Raw genomic sequence first — 19,128 nt, forward strand, 5'->3', positions numbered from 1 at the left:
GTGTTTCAGAAATCTGCTTAACAAAGAAAACAGTAATCTCTGTGAAATAAACACCCTCTGTTTTCTGTCCTCTCCTACAAGGGTGGAGGTGACCTCCTCCTTTAGGAGCCTCTGCCATGCTCCCCAGGGAGGAGAGGTTTCCCAGGATGCCCTTCTTTCAAACATCTTTAAAAAGCCCAGTTGTTGGACTTGCTGAGTGGCTCAAGTGGTAGAGCTCCTGCCTCAAAAGCATGAGGCCCTGAGTTCAAATCCCAGTACCACCAAAAAAAAAAAAGTAAAAAAGCCCAGTTCTTCCTTTCAGTTTGGTGAGCCATTTAGATGATGCATATAAAATGTGACTGTGTCCAAGCCAAATAGATGCCACCTGACAAAATTCAGATTCTCTGCCTCTCCTTCAGAAACCTTTGCTCTCCTGCTGGGAAAGTCAGCCAGCCTTTTATCTCAGTTTGACTGCTAAAAAACCAGTCAACCCAACCAAAATTAGCATTATACCCATTAGAGCAGCCAACCTGGGTGAAAGACTTCTGGGCTGACCATATTACCTGATTTAGTGTGAATGGATCATCTTCTTATAAACAAGATTATCTGGCCACATGAAGACCAGTGGAACAGAATAGAGGACCCAGATATGAAGCCACACAACGATAACCAACTTGTTTTTGACAAAGGAGCTAAAAATATACGATGGAGAAATAGCAGCCTTTTCAACAAAAACTGCTGGGAAAACTGGTTAGCAGTCTGCAAAAAACTGAAACTAGATCCATGTATATCACCCTATTCCAACATTAACTCAAAGTGGATCAAGGATCTTAATATCAGACCACAGACTCTAAAGTTGATACAGGAAAGAGTAGGAAATACTCTGGAATTAGTAGGTATAGGTAAGAACTTTCTCAACAAAACCCCAGCAGCACAGCAACTAAGAGATAGCATAGATAAATGGGACCTCATAAAACTAAAAAGCTTCTGTTCATCAAAAGAAATTGTCTCTAAACTGAAGAGAACACCCACAGAGTGGGAGAAAATATTTGCCAGCTACACATCAGACAAAGGACTGATAACCAGAATATATAGGGAACTTAAAAAACTAAATTCTCCCAAAACTAATGAACCAATAAAGAAATGGGCAAGTGAACTAAACAGAACTTTCTCAAAAGAAGAAATTCAAATGGCTAGAAAACACATGAAAAAATGCTCACCATCTCCAGCAATAAGGGAAATGCAAATTAAAACCACGCTAAGATTCCACCTCACCCCTGTTAGAATAGCCATCATCGGCAACACCACCAACAACAGGTGTTGGCGAGGATGCGGGGGAAAAAGGAACCCTCTTACACTGTTGGTGGGAATGTAGACTAGTACAACCACTCTGGAAAAAAATTTGGAGGCTACTTAAAAAGCTAGACATCGATCTACCATTTGATCCAGCAATACCACTCTTGGGGATATACCCAAAAGACTGTGACACAGGTTACTCCAGAGGCACCTGCACATCCATGTTTATTGCGGCACTATTCACGATAGCCAAGTTATGGAAACAGCCAAGATGCCCCACCACTGACGAATGGATTAAGAAAATGTGGTAGCTATACACAATGGAATTTTATGCAGCCATGAAGAAGAACGAAATGTTATCATTCGCTGGTAAATGGATGGAATTGGAGAACATCATTCTGAGTGAGGTTAGCCTGGCCCAAAAGACCAAAAATCGTATGTTCTCCCTCATATGTGGACATTAGATCAAGGGCAAACACAACAAGGGGATTGGACTATGAGCACATGATAAAAGCGAGAGCACACAAGGAAGGGGTGAGGATAGGTAAGACACCTAAAAAACTAGCTAGCATTTGTTGCCCTTAACTCAGAGAAACTGAAGCAGATACCTTAAAGCAACTGAGGCCAATAGGAAAAGGGGACCAGGAACTAGAGAAAAGGTGAGATCAAAAAGAATTAACCTAGAAGGTAACACCCACGCACAGGAAATCAATGTGAGTCAATGCCCTGTATAGCTATCCTTATCTCAACCAGCAAAACCCCTTGTTCCTTCCTATTATTGCTTATACTCTCTCTACAACAAAATTAGAGATAAGGGCAAAATAGTTTCTGCCGGGTATTTGGCGGGGGGAGTGAGGGGGCGGAGTGAGTGGTAAGGGAGGGGGTGGGGACGGGGGGGGGGGGGAGAAATGAACCAAGCCTTGTATGCACATACGAATAAAAAAAAAAAAAAAGATTGTCAAAGATTGTCTGGCCAAATCAGGCATTTTTGCCTAGCAGAGGCAATTCTGTCATTACAGGTCAGGGAGAGGAAGGAGAGGAGTTGGAGTTGATACATTTGCTTTTTCCTTTTAAGAAGAAAGTGGTTGGCTAATGTGCTGCGTAGACTATTTTGCTGGGAACTCTTCTGGTATTTTGTTATTGTTGTTTGGTTTGGTTTTAATTTTTAAAATAGGGTCTCACTGTGTAGTCCAGGCTGGTCTCAAACACATCATTCCCTTGCCTTCGCCTCCCTCATGTTGGGATTACAGATGTGCACAACCATGCCTGGCTTCCATTGTTTTTCTTTAATTTTTATGTGCAGTAATTTTAATACTGTAATGAGAGACCATCAGAAAGAACTTCCTTGTCAAGGTGAAGAAAGGAAAAGGGGTAGGCCATGTTCCAACCTTTGCTCATCCTCTTCCCTGTGCCCTTGACACAGGTTCAGGGATAGTCAAATCACTTCTTCCAAACCACAGAAGACTTCTCAATATTTCCAGTGATCAAAACCGAGATCATACAGACCTCCAACTCAATCTAGATAAAACTACCAGAAATAAAAACATTCTAGAAATGAAGACCAAGGATGGAATTGATTCTTTGTAATTATGGAATGGAGTATGCCTTTTCATTTTTACAGAGAAAAGTAAAAGATTTCCTCAAGTTTTTCTACTGAATGCTAAGGGGAGCCTCACGTTGTTAGCTCTCTCTTCCCCAAAAGAGTAAAGACAAAAAACAAACAACAGAACTAAACACAAAGAAGGGGCTTTTCTCTGTGCTGAGTGCTTTATGCACTATAAAGTGAGGTTATCTTTCTTCATCAGAGTTTACACAGAGCTTGGGTAGCCAGTAGATGTTCTAATTTCCAAAGAAGGTGGAAAAATTTTTGCGATCCAAAGAGTTCTCTTTTGTTTAATGCTTGAACAAAAATATTTAGCATTGGAATACAGAGCATTGCCTTTGGTGCTGTGAGGATTTTGAAAAATGAGATGAGTAAGATAGTCTGATTTTTGGAGTTTATCATCTAGTTGCAAAGATGTGTGTGTGTGTGTGTGTGTGTGTGTGTGTGTGTGTGTGTGTGTGTGTGTGTGTGCATGGCTGCACACAAGATACAAAGAATAAATCAAGTGCAGAAAAAGCACTAACTATGAAGGGGTCTTTTAAAAAATCTATCTCAAGATCCAGTTGAGCCAGGCACCAGTGAGCCTATTGGGCTCATGCCCGTAATCCTAGCTCCTTGGGAGGCTGAGATGGGGAGGATTGAGATTCAGAGCTAGCCCAGGCAAATAGTTTGAGAGACTCCATGTCCAAAATAACCAGAGTAAAATGGATCGACGGAGTGGCTCAAGTGGAAGCCCTGAGTTCAAACCCCAGTCCCACCAAAAAAAAAGAAAAAGAAAAGAAAGAGAGAGAGAACAAGCTAGCTGGAGTGGTGCATGCCTATAACTCTAGCAGTTCAGAGGCTGAGACAGGGTCATAAACTCAAGGCCAGCGTGGGCTACATAGTGAGAGCTTGTCTCAAAATTAATGAAGACCTATCTCAAGAGTAGTGGATGATAGTGTCTTGTGGTGTTCTGAGAATTTCATTGAGTAGACTGAGGAAGCAAAAGATTAGAAGACACTTTCCCTTGGCTGAAGGAGCTGCCAGAGCAAGCTAGACATAGACAAACTGCACAATGATGCTAGAGCTGTAGAAGATGGCAATGAGATGCTGAGAAAACTGGGAGAAGAGAATGGCTAGCTCAGCTCAGGAAAATGAAGAAGGCCTTCACATTTCAGCTGGGTTCTCAAATGTGGTGGTTTTAAAATATGTCACAAATTCTGGATGCTCCTGCTTTCAAGATGTAGGCTGACTGTGTGACTTACACTTGGCCTAAGGGTGGCCTGAACTTAGTCACTTGTCTCCTAATGATGCTGATAGAATATTGTACAAGTGACAGTGTGTTACTTCCAAGACTAGGTTGTAAATAGCCTTGTGGTTTCCTCCTTTCTCTCTTCCTTGACTCACTCACTCTAAGGGAAGTCAGCTACCATGTCATGAGGACACTCAGCAGCTCCATGAATAGGACCGTGCAGGCCGGGTGTAGCTGAGTGGTAGAGCACTTGCCTTTCCCAAATGCTGGGATTACAGGTACCACACCCAGCTAGAAAACACTTTTTAAATGATGTAATGTTTAAAATACACTAGAAAGAAGAAAGAATAGTACAAGGCACACCTATATCTATTAAATCATTCACTTATTTTACACAATACTATTATCACACCTGACATAATGTTAATCATTCTTATCATCACAACATATCAAGTTTTCCCCCAAATTTCTTTCATATCTGGTTTGCTAAAACCAGGAACCAAATAAGGAATATACATTGCATTTTGGTATTATGGACCCCAAATTTTATTAATTTTTGTAATTTATTTATTTTTATTGTTGTGCTGGGTGGGGGTACATTGTGGCATTTACAAAAGTTCTTGCAATTTATCAAATATATCATACTCAAATTCACCCCCTCCGCCATAATGTAAAATAACCCCTTTTCCATGAATCATTTGATAACTGATTTTTTGAGAAGTCTGGGCCAGTGGCCCTGTAAAATATCCCACCTTCTAGATTTGTGTGACTGTTTCTTTCTGGACTTGCTGTACCTGTTCCTTAATTCTCTGAATTTCCTGTAAACTGGAATGTACATAGCAGGTTTGATCACATGTAGACAAAACATTTGACAGCAATTCTTGCAGCTGAAGACCTCACATTGCCTCACATCAACAGGCACATAATTTAGTCAAGCAGCTCACTACTAGTGATGTGGAAATTGATCACTAGGCTTAGGTGATGGCCCTCAAATTTCACCACAATAAAATTCTGGGGTTTCCCCCCCTGTTATTGCAAAGTCACCTGAGGAATGATCTTTCGCATCATGCAAGTATACATTTTGCAGAAGGAGACCTATAGGCTACATCTATGCTATGTGTGCAGTTGAGGGTAGGGTGAGGGGCAGCAGAACTCAGGCCTCACTTCTGTGTCCATTCCAGCTGTGCACAGTGGCCATGAGCCTACCCATATGTACTCAGCAAATGGACACCTAGATACAAGGAAAGAAGTTTAAAAAAAAACAGCTTTCTTTTTCCTTTTTGGCAATACTGGGTCTGAACTCAGGGGCTCACACCCCTCTTAGTGTTAGTTGTTTTTCAGTAGGGTCTCCTGCTTTGTGCTGAGCGCCAGCCACAGACTGCAATCCTCCTACCTCTGCCTCCCAAGTTGCTGAGATTACAGGTGCAAACCACAGCACCTGTCATAACTTGCCTTTTAATAGCACTGAAAGTATGTATGTTAAGAAATTTAAGGGATGCAAGACTTGAAAGGATGCTAAGGTAAAATACACAGTATATCAAATCGTACATCAAAGTAAAACCCAATACAATCAAAGGAAATGGAAATAAAATACACACATTAAGGGCATGTATGATGGGGCAGTAGGATTATGAGGTTTTCAACATTTTTGTAATGCACGATTGTTATCCTGCTTCTGTAATAAAGCAATAAATGTAAACTGCTACAGGAAGACAGAGAAAACACTGGAAGATACATGGACAGGCAACTATTTCCTGAATAGGACTCCAATTTCCCAGGAGCAAGAAATGACAAATGGGATTGCATCAAATTAAAAAGCTTCTGCACATAAAGTAAATAATTACCAGAATGAAGAGACAACCCACAGTCAGATAAATGGTTAATATCCAGAATAAACAAGGCATAAAAATTTAAACACCAAAAGAACAAATATTCCAATTAATAAATGAACAAATGAATTGAACAGATAGTTTTCAGAAAAAGTACAAGTGGCTAGTAAACAGAACAAATGTTCAATGTTCTTAGCCACAGAGGAAATGCAAATCAAAATAACACTGAGGCTCCATTTCACCCTAGTCAGGATGGCTATCATCAAGAAAACAAAGAACAATAAGTGCTGGAGAAAATGCAGGGAAAAGGGAGCCCTAGCACACTGTTGGTGGGAATGTAAACTGGTGAAATCACTACAGAATTCAGTATGGAAGTTTATCAAAAAACTAAAATAGAACTACCTTGTAACCCTGCTATTTCACTCTTGGGCATATATCCAAAGAACTGAGTCTGTATACAATACAGACAACTGCATACTCATGTTTATAGCAGCACTATTTGCAATAGCCAAGCTCCAGAATCAGCCCAGGTGCCTAACAACTAATGAATGGATAAAGAAATGGAGTATTATTCAGCCACAAAAAAGAATGAAATTTTGTCATTTGTAAGAAAATGAAGCAATTGGAGATCATTATGTTGAGCAAGATAAGCCAAGATGAAAACTCCAACTATTACATGTTTTCACTCATACGCAGAACCTAGACCTAAAATGATGATGGTGGTAATAATAATAATAATAACAGGACATGAGAATTGAAAAGGGGGCTATCTGGTGGGGAGAACCAGCAGGTGAGTGGAGGGGGAAAAGAGAGGGCAGTGGGAGAGGGGTGAATATAAGCAAGGTACATTTTACACTGAGATACACACCCACATACATATATGAAGATAGCATAATCAAACCACTAAATATTGTTTGAAAAGGGGGTGGAGAGAGGAGAATTAAGAGAGTTTAATAGAGAGGGTGAATTTTGTATGCATCTATGGAAATATCACAATGAAACCCCTTTGCATAGTTAATGTACACTGATAATAATTCTAAATAATAATAAATATATAAGTAAATAAGAGTGCAAGACAAAGTAAAATGTTATAAGAAGAAAAAGTCATAACAAAAATGTGAACAGAAAACATGATACATGAAGCATTGTAATTTTTTAACTCACTGCCTTTTACATAGAAGTTTTTAAGGCAAATTAAAGATATTGTGACATTCTACCTATAAATACTTTAGCATACATCACTAAAGTGAAAAAGAATCTGGCACCAATGGCTCACACTTGTAATCCCAGCTACTCCAGAAGCTGAGATCAGGAGGATCAAGGTTGCAGGCCAGGCTGGGCAAAAACTTCACAAGATCCCATCTCAATCAATAATCTGGTCAGGGTGGTATGTGCCTTTCATCCCAACTATGCCTGAAGCTGAGATCAGGAGGACCACAGTCCAGGCCAGCACAGGCAAAAAAGTTTGCAAGACCCCATCTCAATGGAAAAAAATGGGGTTGATGGTGTGTGCCTATTATCCCAGTGATGGGAGGAAGCCTAAAATAGGAGGATTGTGGTTCCAGACCTGCCTGGGCAAAAAGCAAGACTCTATCTCCAAAATAACCAGAGCAAAAAGGACTGGAGGTGTGGCTCAAGCAGTAGAGTATCTGCCTTACAGTGTGGAGGCCTGAGCTCAAAACTCCAATACCACCAAAAAAAAAAAAAAAAAAAAGCAAAGAACTATTTTTCTTCATAGCTAAAATAACATTATCTCACTGAACAAAGTTAACATGAACTCCTCATGATCATCTAATACTTAGCCCACATTCAAATTTTTTCCCAGTTATCCCCAAAATGTCTTTTTAGCTGATTTTCCAAACTGGGACCTATTCCTTGCCATTTCATGGCTAATCCAGTAATTAAAAACACTTCATTGCTGTCATTGCAGTAAATGGATGTGATGTGCATGTAGTTAAGAATACTTGTGAGGTCCTTCACCTTTTAGAATTTACCACACTGATAGCGTTTACAGCCTCATGATTCAGAAGCCCTTCTTAGTAGTAACGAAATCTTCAAGTCACCGTACACTTTAAATATGTTCATTCATAAGTTGAACCTCAGAGTAAATCTTGCCAGTTACCCGGAAGCAGAAGCAGCAATCTAGCCACCACCGTTTTCTCAGCAGAAGGAAGAGCAAAGCTAGCTGGCCAGGTTCAAGCAAGACCTCAGAGATGCCGGACGCGATGCATTTTAACTTGTCAGTCAAGAGGATGTGGAGCTGAAAGCTAACAGAATCTCTTTTCTCTTTACAAGGACACTTCAAACTTTTCAGGCCTTCACTCAGAGCTTATTCATTTTTCTTAAAAAATGAATATTCAATTTTCAGCCACTTTCTGCCCAGATATGGAAATTAGTCATACACGACATGAGATGCTGTAACTTTCTTTCCTCCGCACTCTAAAGTATTTAGGTTGTTCAAAATAACAAACGCTGTCTTTTTTTTCTGTAAGTACTTCTGATGAGCATCAAAAAAGAAAAGAAGATAAATTCACTGTTCAAGTTACCTTTTCATTAAATGTTGGAGCCGGTGTTATTTGAAAGAAACAAGGAAATGTATTTAACCCAACTTCTTAGTTTGAATATTGGTCATTTGCTTGATCAGTAAGACTGAAAAGTCATAATCATAAATTTCCTTTTATCTAGAATCTTTAACCTATACATAGTATATATAATATTAGTATTACCTGTTTGCAAAAAAACATCGATCACTTTGAGACTAAGAAAACTAAGAAGAAAAAATTGCCCGTACACTCAAAATTCTATGAGTCAGGAATCAAGTCAGGACTAAAACTTGGCCTGTTTCCTCTTAACGTTGGTTTAATGAAAGCTTGGGGATTGACAAAAGCTCTTTGTCCTAGACTCAAAACATTTCATACTGACCCAAAACATTTTGGGTGGTCTAACACTAAAGTAATGGGTCCTCACTCGCTACATAGACTGTTTTTCTATAACTAGATGAAATACCTAGATAGAATCAATGGCATGGTTTACATGTGTGTTTGTTTTATCTGTTTCTTTTTAGTGATTGGGCACACCCAAGAGGCATAAGTCTACATAATCAAGAACACAGGAGAACCAGACATTGATCATTTTGATAACTTATTGTCCTTTTCTCAGATAATAAATGTAATACATATTTGTGGTTGAAAAATTGAAAACCCACCAAAAAGCAAATTCAAATTATCTCCTTTCCTACTTCCCTCTCCTAAAGATAGTTTTCATTATCATTTTTATTTATCTTAGTAAACTTCTTGTCATGCATGTGCTGCCCAGCTGTCATCTGGAATCTCCCTGTCCCTAAAGATAAAGATAAATTTGGCTCAAATCTATTTCCTGCCAGTAAAAAGTCCTGTAACCTTCTAAGCCCTTCTGCAAGTTCCTCCAGGCCTGAAGGCAGATGGGAGGAAGGGGATTTGGAGATGGCTGTCACATGGCACCTATAACTCTTGACTTTTTGCTTATGTTAATTCCTGTTTTCTGCTCAGACAGCCTCTTTGTAGATCACACACACACACTATGAGGCCTTTTTGGGCCAGACCTTATTAAAGGTTTGAGAAGAGAGAGTGATAGAGGTTCGTTTCTCTGCAATACAAAGGACTAACAATTGAGTGCTTAATAAGCCTATTCTTAGTCTATTGGCATTTTTTGATAACTTGGACTGCAACTATTGCCTCCTTCCATTTTCCTGGGCACTTTTGGCAAATTCACCTACCCACCTTGAACCCACTCTATAACTCAACTCCAAAAAACTAATTCTTTCCACTTTACAATACTAAACTCTTCAGCCTCATCTGTACTTACAATTTAGAGTCTAGGGACAGAGTGTCTAGATTAAAATCCCTGAGAAAGTAACCTCTCTAAGCCTCAGCTTCTCCTTTGTAAAGTAAGGATACTGACAGACTCTTTCATAGGCAAAACACTCAGCTCATCACCTGGCATGCTTACAGCACATTGGCTACCTGCACTCTCTCTGAGAATACTTTATCTGGGCTGAATAGAATCTGAAGAACCTCCCTGGACCTGTGTTGAATACTCCCTTCTAGTGCTCAGAACACTTACATTAAGGGAGAATGAGGCTTGAAGTTTAAGAACACAGTCTGGTGCCTGCAATAAACTGCCACAGCTTAGGGAAGAGAAATGGAGGGGGTGGTTCTCAAGAAGCAGACACTGAGATGGTGTTTGGGGTGCAATATATTCAGTAGAATTCAACACCTGTGGAAGGAGGCAGGATAGGGCTAAAGCAGCCAGTCATCTTAGTTTCCATGGGAGGATTTCCTAGGGTAAGAAAGATTCAATGCTAAAATCAGAAGTGACCTGTATAAACTGTGCTAGTGGTCACCCCTGTTGAGGCAGAAGATGAAATTTAAGGCAGGCTCACCAAAGTGTATGCTAACCAAGCAGGGAACTCTGTAGGGACTATTGCCCATCAGAATCGCCGTATATTGAGCTGAGGAGGCTGGGTCTTCAAACTTTGCCTCTGTTGTGCAATGCAGGTTGCCCTGAGAAAGCTATGACCTCAGGCCAAAGAGCTGAAGCTAACCCTAACTTTCAGGAGCTGACAGATGAAGGCATGGAGACAGCCTTTGAAGGAAAGTCTAGACAGTACATCTCTGTGTCTATTGTAAGCACCATCTTGTGTCTCAGTTTCTTCTTTTGCAAAATGAAGGTAATAGCAAATGCCTAATAGTATGGTTTTGAGGTTTAAATGAGTTAATATGTGGAAAATGATTAGAGCAGTGAGCACACAATAAGCTCCTAATTATTAGCTATTTAACCAGATCAAGTGTCCTCCTGGTGTCAAATTTTGAAATTCTTGATCCTTGGTCTCTTTTGTGAATCTACTAAATTAGTATTCATTATGACCTCAGTCTGGCTGTAATGCACTTGACCAATTGCAACTTCCCTTAATTAATCTGATTGAATTTGGCCACATGGTTGCTTGCTTATAGCCCAGAAACTAGGTACAAGATTTTCCATTTCTCTTTTTACTCTGGTTACTCTGGTTTTTCACCTTTAGACCTCCTCAACTCCTTGCACTCTCCTATGTCTATTAGTACATGGTGGAAAGGATTAAGTGAGGAGAAAAGTGACACAACAGTAAGAACAGAGGGAATGTTTAAGTTAAAAGTAGCTATCACACACACACATACAAAAGAACTTAAGCACAAGAATTTGGAAGTAAAGGGGGCAGGGGGGAGAAATGAAACAAGCCTTGTATGCACATATGAATAATAAAATAAAAAAAACAAGAATTTGGAAGTAAAGAGGCAAAGCATAAATGGTAGAGTGACTAAGATCCTTTTTAGCCTGAGTAACTTCTGTGATTAAGAAGCTAATGAAATAAATGATCCTCACCCTGACTCCCCTTTCCTCCAAAATAAACCATGACATGTAATTCCATTGGGTGACAACTGGCTTGCTTGTTCCTCCATTCTGAAGAAATTAAAGCTACTAAAAGCAATGTGAATTCCTTTATGAGCAAGAGCAGGAAACAGCATGAGGTTAAAATTTGGAGTATGACATCGTCAGTATGCAAATATTTCCCTACCCCAAGAGCTGGACTCAAATTACTTTTTATAGTAGTCTTTGGCTTTGCATTTACCCAGGAGGAAAGTATGAGGTAGCAGAGTTCCACACCCTCTTTTACCTGGATCACATCCCTCTGTGTCATCTAAACAGATGCTACTTAAAACATGGGGTTGAGTTGTTTACTCCTTCACTGGAGTTAAAGCAAGCAAGCAAACAAACCAAGCAAAAGGCCAATCTTAGATGCCATTTTTAATACCTCGATCTCTATCAACTTATTCTTCTGTCGAATTCCAAGTGTTATCTGTCTAGGTTCCCTTGCTTGAACTGTTGGCACAAAAGGATGCAATTGTATCCTTGAAGCAGGGTGTTCCTCAGGCACTGAGCCAACACAGTTGGCTCATTCACTTCCTTCACTGCTGTGTTTCTTCAGGGCTTTCTGTATGTCAGAAGCCTGTTGTGCAATGATTCAGGAGGTGGATAAAAGTATTGTTCATACTCTGACATTGGCTGCTCACCTCTCTCTGACCAAAACTGGTTTACTTCACCAAGGAAGCCACAGAGTTTCCTTCATCTCAGTTCCTTTCTAATTTTGTAATTACACAATGGAAGTCTAAAGTAGAAGGACTTCCTGTCCCCTCTGAGGGGGAAAGTGATGGGACTTTTGCAGCTTTTGTGGGGGCGCCTGAGATGGCATGTTCTGATGCTTGTCTGATTTCTGCCCCCTGTGCTGCTGAGCTTTATTTGTGCGGGTGGCCCAACTGAGCTGTGCCCTAAGGACAGGCATATTTGTGTGTTTCCTAGTGGAAGTGTTCTTACGCATACTGTACCCTGCCTTATCTGCCTGATCCTTCTTAAGAACCATAGGACACATTTCCTGCCCTAAAATTTTATGATTTGAGGTATCAGGCCCAGGCTAGGGAGGCCCACTCTGCATTTCTTTCCAGGAATTATGCAGATATCCTTGATCTCAGCCAACTATTTGAACCATTCCCAGGGATCCTAAAGGTTCACACTTTATGTCAGGAAGAGACACTGAGCCAAACCTGCCTGTCCTTAAAGGTGTCTCTACAGAGGTGTATTTACTGAGCCAAACAGTAATAGACCAAGGGAGGGGGAGTGATACTAGAAACACGCATGTAGAATCATCACAGAGGGTGGTCTCTGTGTAGGAAGACTGCCAAAAACCAAGGAGAGGACAGATAGAGTGCTGCTGGTTCAGCCCTCCCCTTTTCCATCATGCGACTTGGAGATCCTCTTACTAAGTGGAGGGGGGCCTGGTCTGGCCTTCTCATCCCAAGGACGCAGGAGATAAAATGATAGGCTTGGTGTTTGAGCAAATGATTCTCTCACCTTTTTATAAGAAAAAGACTCAAGAAAAAATTGTTAGTATTTCTATACATTTTGTACTCTATTCTTCTACTCTGCTTTTAAAAATAAGAAAAACAAAAAAGAAACCACAGATCTGGAAAAATCCTCCCATGTACCCAGACTCAAATTGTATTTTACGCACATTAACCAAAATTATGTCTTATCTCAGAACTATTTGAGCTTTGTAATTAATGAATTTTTAAGGTTTTGGGTTGATGAGGCATGTTATCGTGAAACTTCACATCCCACAAAAACAATTGGATAGATTCAGACTCTTTTTCCTCATTCTTTTCTGTTTCATTCTCTATTTTCAATCTAACCACTGCTACAATGATCTGATGGCTTATTTCACATATATAAGAACATGTTGCTCAGTTCACGCTTGCTTAGGTACTTTAAATTAGTATCTGTATCCCTCTGGATATTTTGTAAATATGTCTCTGGGTGTTCTGTAAAATTGGTTGTCAGACAATGTAAGAAGAGATAGACATTGCATTACAGTAGTGAAGCAGACACTAATGAAAGGACTCTCTTCTCAGAGCCAAGCCACCCCATGCATATACCTGAGTCATATTTCTCCTCCACATCTCCTGCTATCTGTCCTCAAGTAGCTTGCCTTCCTACCACATCCTCAAAATATCTCTCCTTTCTCCTCTAGGATGCAACTAGAGATGGGAGGAATAAACAGCGATCCTGAGATATTCTTTCAACTGTCAAATCTCCCCAGAATGCATTTTTGGCTTTACATCCAATTTAAAGTGCTTATTCCTCTTTTGGAATGTCTCTTCCCTATAAATACTTTTGGGCCACTTTGGCAGCTTATGAAATCTCTACCTCAGACATCCCTGGATGTCCCTGTCACATTTGCCAGTGATTCCTTTCTCGGCCCTTTGATGAATTTTGAAAAAGCTGTAGGAGTTCACTACATAGGATCAAACTGTGTTTCCTAAAGGAAACATAACACATAATCCAAAAAGCAATGGAAATCATGTCCCTATAAAACCAGAGACATTTTCTGTTGTATTTTCTAGAGGAGGGATGTTTGAATGCTATTTGCAGAATTCAATCTGTGGGCATAATAATTGCTTTATGATCTTTTATGAACCATAAGCTGGAATTGTTAAAATAACTATGGTTGGACAGATGCCAAATAGCCAAGCAGGGAGGAAAGTAGTGGTAAGGGATTTTTATTGCTCCATACACTCACAGAAAAACTCCACCCGATATTTTCTGCAAGGCAAGACTACAATACATTGAATCCTCTGTTGATCTCTAAAACCTTGAGCTGCTAAGTTAGGGTGAGTAAAATGTCCTGATTAAAATCATTAAAGTAAACACTGGTACTAGTGCCCAGGGAAAACTGGCAGTGATTTTGTTGAGAAATTCCCTAATTGTCCCATTTTCCAAAGACTCAGTGCTTGTGCTGACATTCTGGGTCTTCTTGCCAAAGAAGCTGCCTGTATTCTGTTAATAGACAAATACCCTGGAGTATAAGGGAAGAAGACATCTGGAAGGAAATATTCTGGCAAAGACAGTCTATGTCAGTATAAATTTCATAGGACAAACTGACTGTTTTAGACCATAATTTTCTACTTGTTGGAAAATAGCATTATAGCAACAATTGTGAAATGTTGAAGAATAAAAATAATGCTTCAGAAGTCTACCAGCTTGGCCAGGCTTGGTGGTACACGCCTTGTAATACCAGCACGTGGGAGGCAGAAGCAGGAGGATTGCAAATTTGAGGCCAGCCTGGGCTACATAGCAAGACTCTGTCTCAAAAAAAAAAAAAAAACAAAAGTCCACCAGCTTGATCCTAAACATATAAGAATGCACGTAAAACAAGGTTTGAAGGGTGAACTGGTACAGCAAGGATGTCTATTTGCATACATAGGCGGAGAGGAAACGAAAGCCTGTGTTGGAGAAAAAAATCAGGAAATGAAAAAGAGAGACAGCAGAGTTGATCCCTCAGCTCAAATTCTAGTGTGAGCTCTGAGAGAAGGGCTTTACCCAGTTGCTAAAGGAAGTATTTTCTTAAAGGGCCCTGTAGGACAAGTGGACTGAGGCTGAGGTGTTCTGGGCCTGGGATAACACAGAGTGAAAGCACTGGGATGCAGTTCAGCTTTGTCACGGGTATCATTCTCATCATGCTGGCACTGACCTAGAGACAGAGCCAACTCCTGCAAATGGCTTTTTAGGCCACAGCCAATCACGTAGGAAGCAAAGGAAAGGAACATTGAGAACAATTTGTGAGCACATCTGAGACAACCCTGGCAATTCTGGGAGAGACTTTGGCATTATGCAGGTGGGAACAAGAGCCAATAAAACTGAGATTTTTGTCATTAATGTGACCCTATTTATATCAACAGGCTGATGAAGCATGATGAATAATAGAGAGAAACCACTCTTAAATCCTATTAAATCATGAAAGTTAAGCATATTATTCAAGATTTTTGGTTGTAGACAATGGGATCCATTCTTCCGAGTTTAAAAATAAAGTGAAAGTATTACAAAGGGTGTCAGCACACAGTCTACCTACAAGGAATAGCAAATCATGCTTTCAAGCTACTTGGCAAGAATTTATATCCAAACTACACTGCTGGGTTGTTGCAGCTGAGACCACCACCCACACCTGCACTGTGGCTGCGTTGATAGCCCCCTGCAGGGGACACCAACATGGGGGCTGCTGCTGCTTCTGTGCCTCTGCCAACCTCCACAGCTTCATCAGATAACAGATTCTGAAACCACCTGCTTTCTCATGGTGTTCTCTTCTGCATCCCAGTCTTGCATGACAGCATGATTGCAGAAACAAGGTCACATGCTTGCATTCTGGGTGCAAAAAAGGCCAGAATAGAAAGTTCTAGTTTTACTCTGAGAAGGCAGGACACATAATGTCAGTTCCCTTGATATAGGGTTTTCAAAATATGGAAAGTGGCCATAAATATAATAAATGTTTACTGGGGTAGACATGAAATAATTAAGCAACCAAACACTTGCAAAGCAGCAACAAGCCAACGCTGAATTCCTCTTGCTTGTCAAAGAGACTTACCATGATTAGGGTAGAAAAGAGTCATAGAAGGACTTTCTATAAGTTGTTTTTCCACTCCTGGATGCAAAGAGAGATCCAATGTCTTTCCCTCTTACCTAAGCTTTGAAGTGCAGTCCCAGAATCTTTGCAGAAGTTATAAGAACACTGGAAGAGTAGTTTCTCCACCTGTCACAAACTTGGGAAATAGCAAAAAGGAAAAAAAAAATGAGCATGACCTAAATATAGCTGTTGAAATGTATGTAGTGTAAAACCAAAGCTCTCTGAATCATGTTAAGTAGATTCGGAGAGACGGAGGGCTCTCCATGATCAGTAGGTCACATCAGTTGGGAGTTCTATGGACCAGCACTGAAGTAGATCAGCACAGGCACAGAATCAAGCAAATATAGGAAGATTCTGATTCTAAACTAGGACAGCAATTTCTCTCTATTCAAAATCATCCATGGCAGAGACTTTATCCTATATTCCTAGAGCTATGGATTGGTCATAGCTACCTTAATTACCTTGTTAAGGACTGTGTAAACCTGTTTTCATACCTTTGGTACTTAGAATTTTTGTATTCTGCTCTTTTTTCTTATTCATTCAAACATAAACATCTTCCTGTGTTATTTAATCTTGGTATTTATCTTTTTTAATATCCATATTCCATCTATTGATAAATTCCAATTTACTCAATTATTTGCCATTATTTTATATTTCAGAAGAATTTTTTCAAAAGGCTTTCCCTATTATTCTAGAGACATTAGTGGAAGAATAGCACCTGAGCGTTTCGTGATATAGCTATGTCCCTGATGGGTCAACTTTGGGCATACGGAGATTCCACAACTACATGTAAAAGAAAAGGGAGGCTAGGGATGATTTTGAATAGCTCAGTAGTAGAGTGCTTGTCTGATATCCATGAGACCCTGGGTTTGATTTCCGGCACGTCAGAAAAAAAAAAAAAAAGGGACTTTATGAGAAATTAGGTTCAAGACTTTCTTAGGAACTTTAGGTGGAAAGACTCCAGGTAGAAAGTCCTGACATATTTTCCCACCATGGCAGCTTTATCTCACAATAAGATCTCTGTTCCTGTTCTGTAGGGAAAGATCTGGAATGAAGCTGACTCCCGTTTAAAGTTCTGAAAACCACTCTCCTTGAAAGCTCAGTCTCCAGAGTTTGGATAACTAGTGGAGCAAGTGCAAAAACTATTCATCCTGCTATGGGTTTAAAATAGAATTTCTGTGTCCATAATCGTCATTAAGGGGACAATCCTACCACCCCCAAATACATTCCATACAAATTGTGAAGTGTCTTGGGAAGATTTGGGACGTACGGAACAGAATTCTACTTAGCTTGAAAAAAAAGAGAGCTAGTTGGAAAGCAAAGGTTATTATGGGGTTACAATAAGCCAGTTTAGGAAATAGAGCTGAGGGACATTATAGGACCAAGAAAGGAGTAATTCAGCTTTCCCCACCCTTCCTCTACCCTGTGAGGTGCGTGGCTTCTCCATGTACCTCTGCGATCTGTTCATCCTGGCCCTTCTTTTTGCAGACTGGCTCATTCTGCTGACTCATGGTTTCTCAGCTTCCCTTGCTCTAACTAGCATGAAGCTTTGGCCAGCTGGGCACGACCTTGCCGCTTAGCTCCTCACAGCTAAATGACTCAGCCTCTTTGTCCCTATTCCAGATTCCTGGGAGAAAATTTGATCGACCCAGCTAGGTCAGATGTCTACCCCTGGGTCAGATAGTGAGACTGGTGGAGCATAGTCACATGGAAAGAAGTACTGTCCCTCCCAGGGTTACGAGTGGGGCAGAGTCTCCAAGGTGGAATGTGGGTAGGAAGGAGGGAATGTTTGGCATGTTAGAGGCAGATATGGAGCTGAGAGATGCTTAAATGTGATTTAAAAAAAAAAAAAAGGCAGGGAGCAGGGGAAACATGGGGTTTGGAGTTTAAAAAAAAATCTGCAATTTCTTGTCATGAAACTATAGACAACATTCCTAACTGCTCAAAGACTCATTTCCTCACATATAACCAGAGGGAGTTAAACAAGATGCTCTCCCAGCTCACACGTCTATGATTGTTTTCCTCTTAAAAATCTCAGAATGTAAGGAATGACCAACTCTAATATCAACAATTTGGCAGACTTCACATGAACACTCATTCAAAAACTGTGTCTGCAATAAATCCAGTGGAGTGTTGTCCCCAATCTTACCATTACTAGAAACATTTTTGAAAGGCCGTTACATAAGCTGCAATGCTGAAGTCCCCTGCTATGCATTCAGCAAATGTTTCTTGTTTAAAGGGGAATTCTAAAAGAAGAAAACAGGCCTTGCACTCAAAGAGTTTGCCTGTCCAGGTGATAGATGCTTAAAAAAGCAATGTGGGGAATAAATGCTTCATTTCTAACAGAAAATTCACTCAATTCTCACATTAATGGTGAACAATGCTCCCAAATCATTATTGGTGAACTGCTTGCCACAAATGAAAACAAAAGACTATGTTAATTGAAATGGCTTTCTGTCTATGCCAAATTAATACAGCTATCCTGCAGTATGTGAAACTAAGGACTTCATGTAAAGCACAGCAAGATTAATTTTCCCAACTGAAATCCATTGTGATATGAGCATTTAGCTTGTTCTTACCAAGAAGGGAAAGATCCAAAAGGAAACACTTAAAAAATACTACTGAAAATTTCAATTTCCCAATCTACTCAAATTCCTTTAAAAAAAAAAAAAAAAAAAAAAAAAGCCCTGAGCACCCACACAAACCTGTGATTGATAGCAAGCAAATGTGTTTCTGGAATTAACTGAAGCCACCTCCAGTTTTCCCAGGTTAACCTTCAATTCTTCCTATATCCAATGCTTACTCATCTGTACACCTCAACCTTCATCATTTACCTGCCTCATCTTTCCATATGTAAGTATGAAAATATATTATTTCTGGGTTTGAGCTAAGGGGTTCAACTCAAGTTCATTTATTCATCTATAGTAAAGGGGAAGGTATTTTGAGTTGTGAGTGAGCCAAATTCTCCAAATGGGACAGTGCTAATGGACTCTGGTGCAGTGAGGAGATGGCTTTTCTCTTCTCCAGCCTGGAGAGCTCCCCTCAGTAACCCCAGGCCCTAGGCAGGGCAGTCTTTGCTGCCACCTTCTATGCATGCCTGTGTGCTACTGGGAAAAGACCAGAGTTTTGTTGCTCCTCTTTAATTTTAAAATGTCAAATATTTCCC

The 19,128-nt window shown here is 40.1% G+C and overlaps 1 long non-coding RNA gene across 1 annotated transcript in view; it reads right to left on the reverse strand.

Moving 5' to 3' along the window:
* LOC141420767 (uncharacterized) overlaps positions 1-17,555 on the reverse strand; it is a 186,811-nt gene extending 169,256 nt beyond the window's left edge. Inside the window, exons 1-2 of the long non-coding RNA XR_012445377.1 lie at positions 17,414-17,555; positions 16,019-16,098 (exon numbers count right to left, since the gene is read on the reverse strand). This is a non-coding gene — a long non-coding RNA (uncharacterized lncRNA). The remainder of the gene's footprint in view (positions 1-16,018; positions 16,099-17,413) is intronic.
* Between the last annotated feature and the right edge of the window lie 1,573 nt (positions 17,556-19,128).

Source organism: Castor canadensis, chromosome 1 (assembly GCF_047511655.1).
Source record: "Castor canadensis chromosome 1, mCasCan1.hap1v2, whole genome shotgun sequence".
Classification (NCBI taxonomy): Eukaryota; Metazoa; Chordata; class Mammalia; order Rodentia; family Castoridae; genus Castor; species Castor canadensis.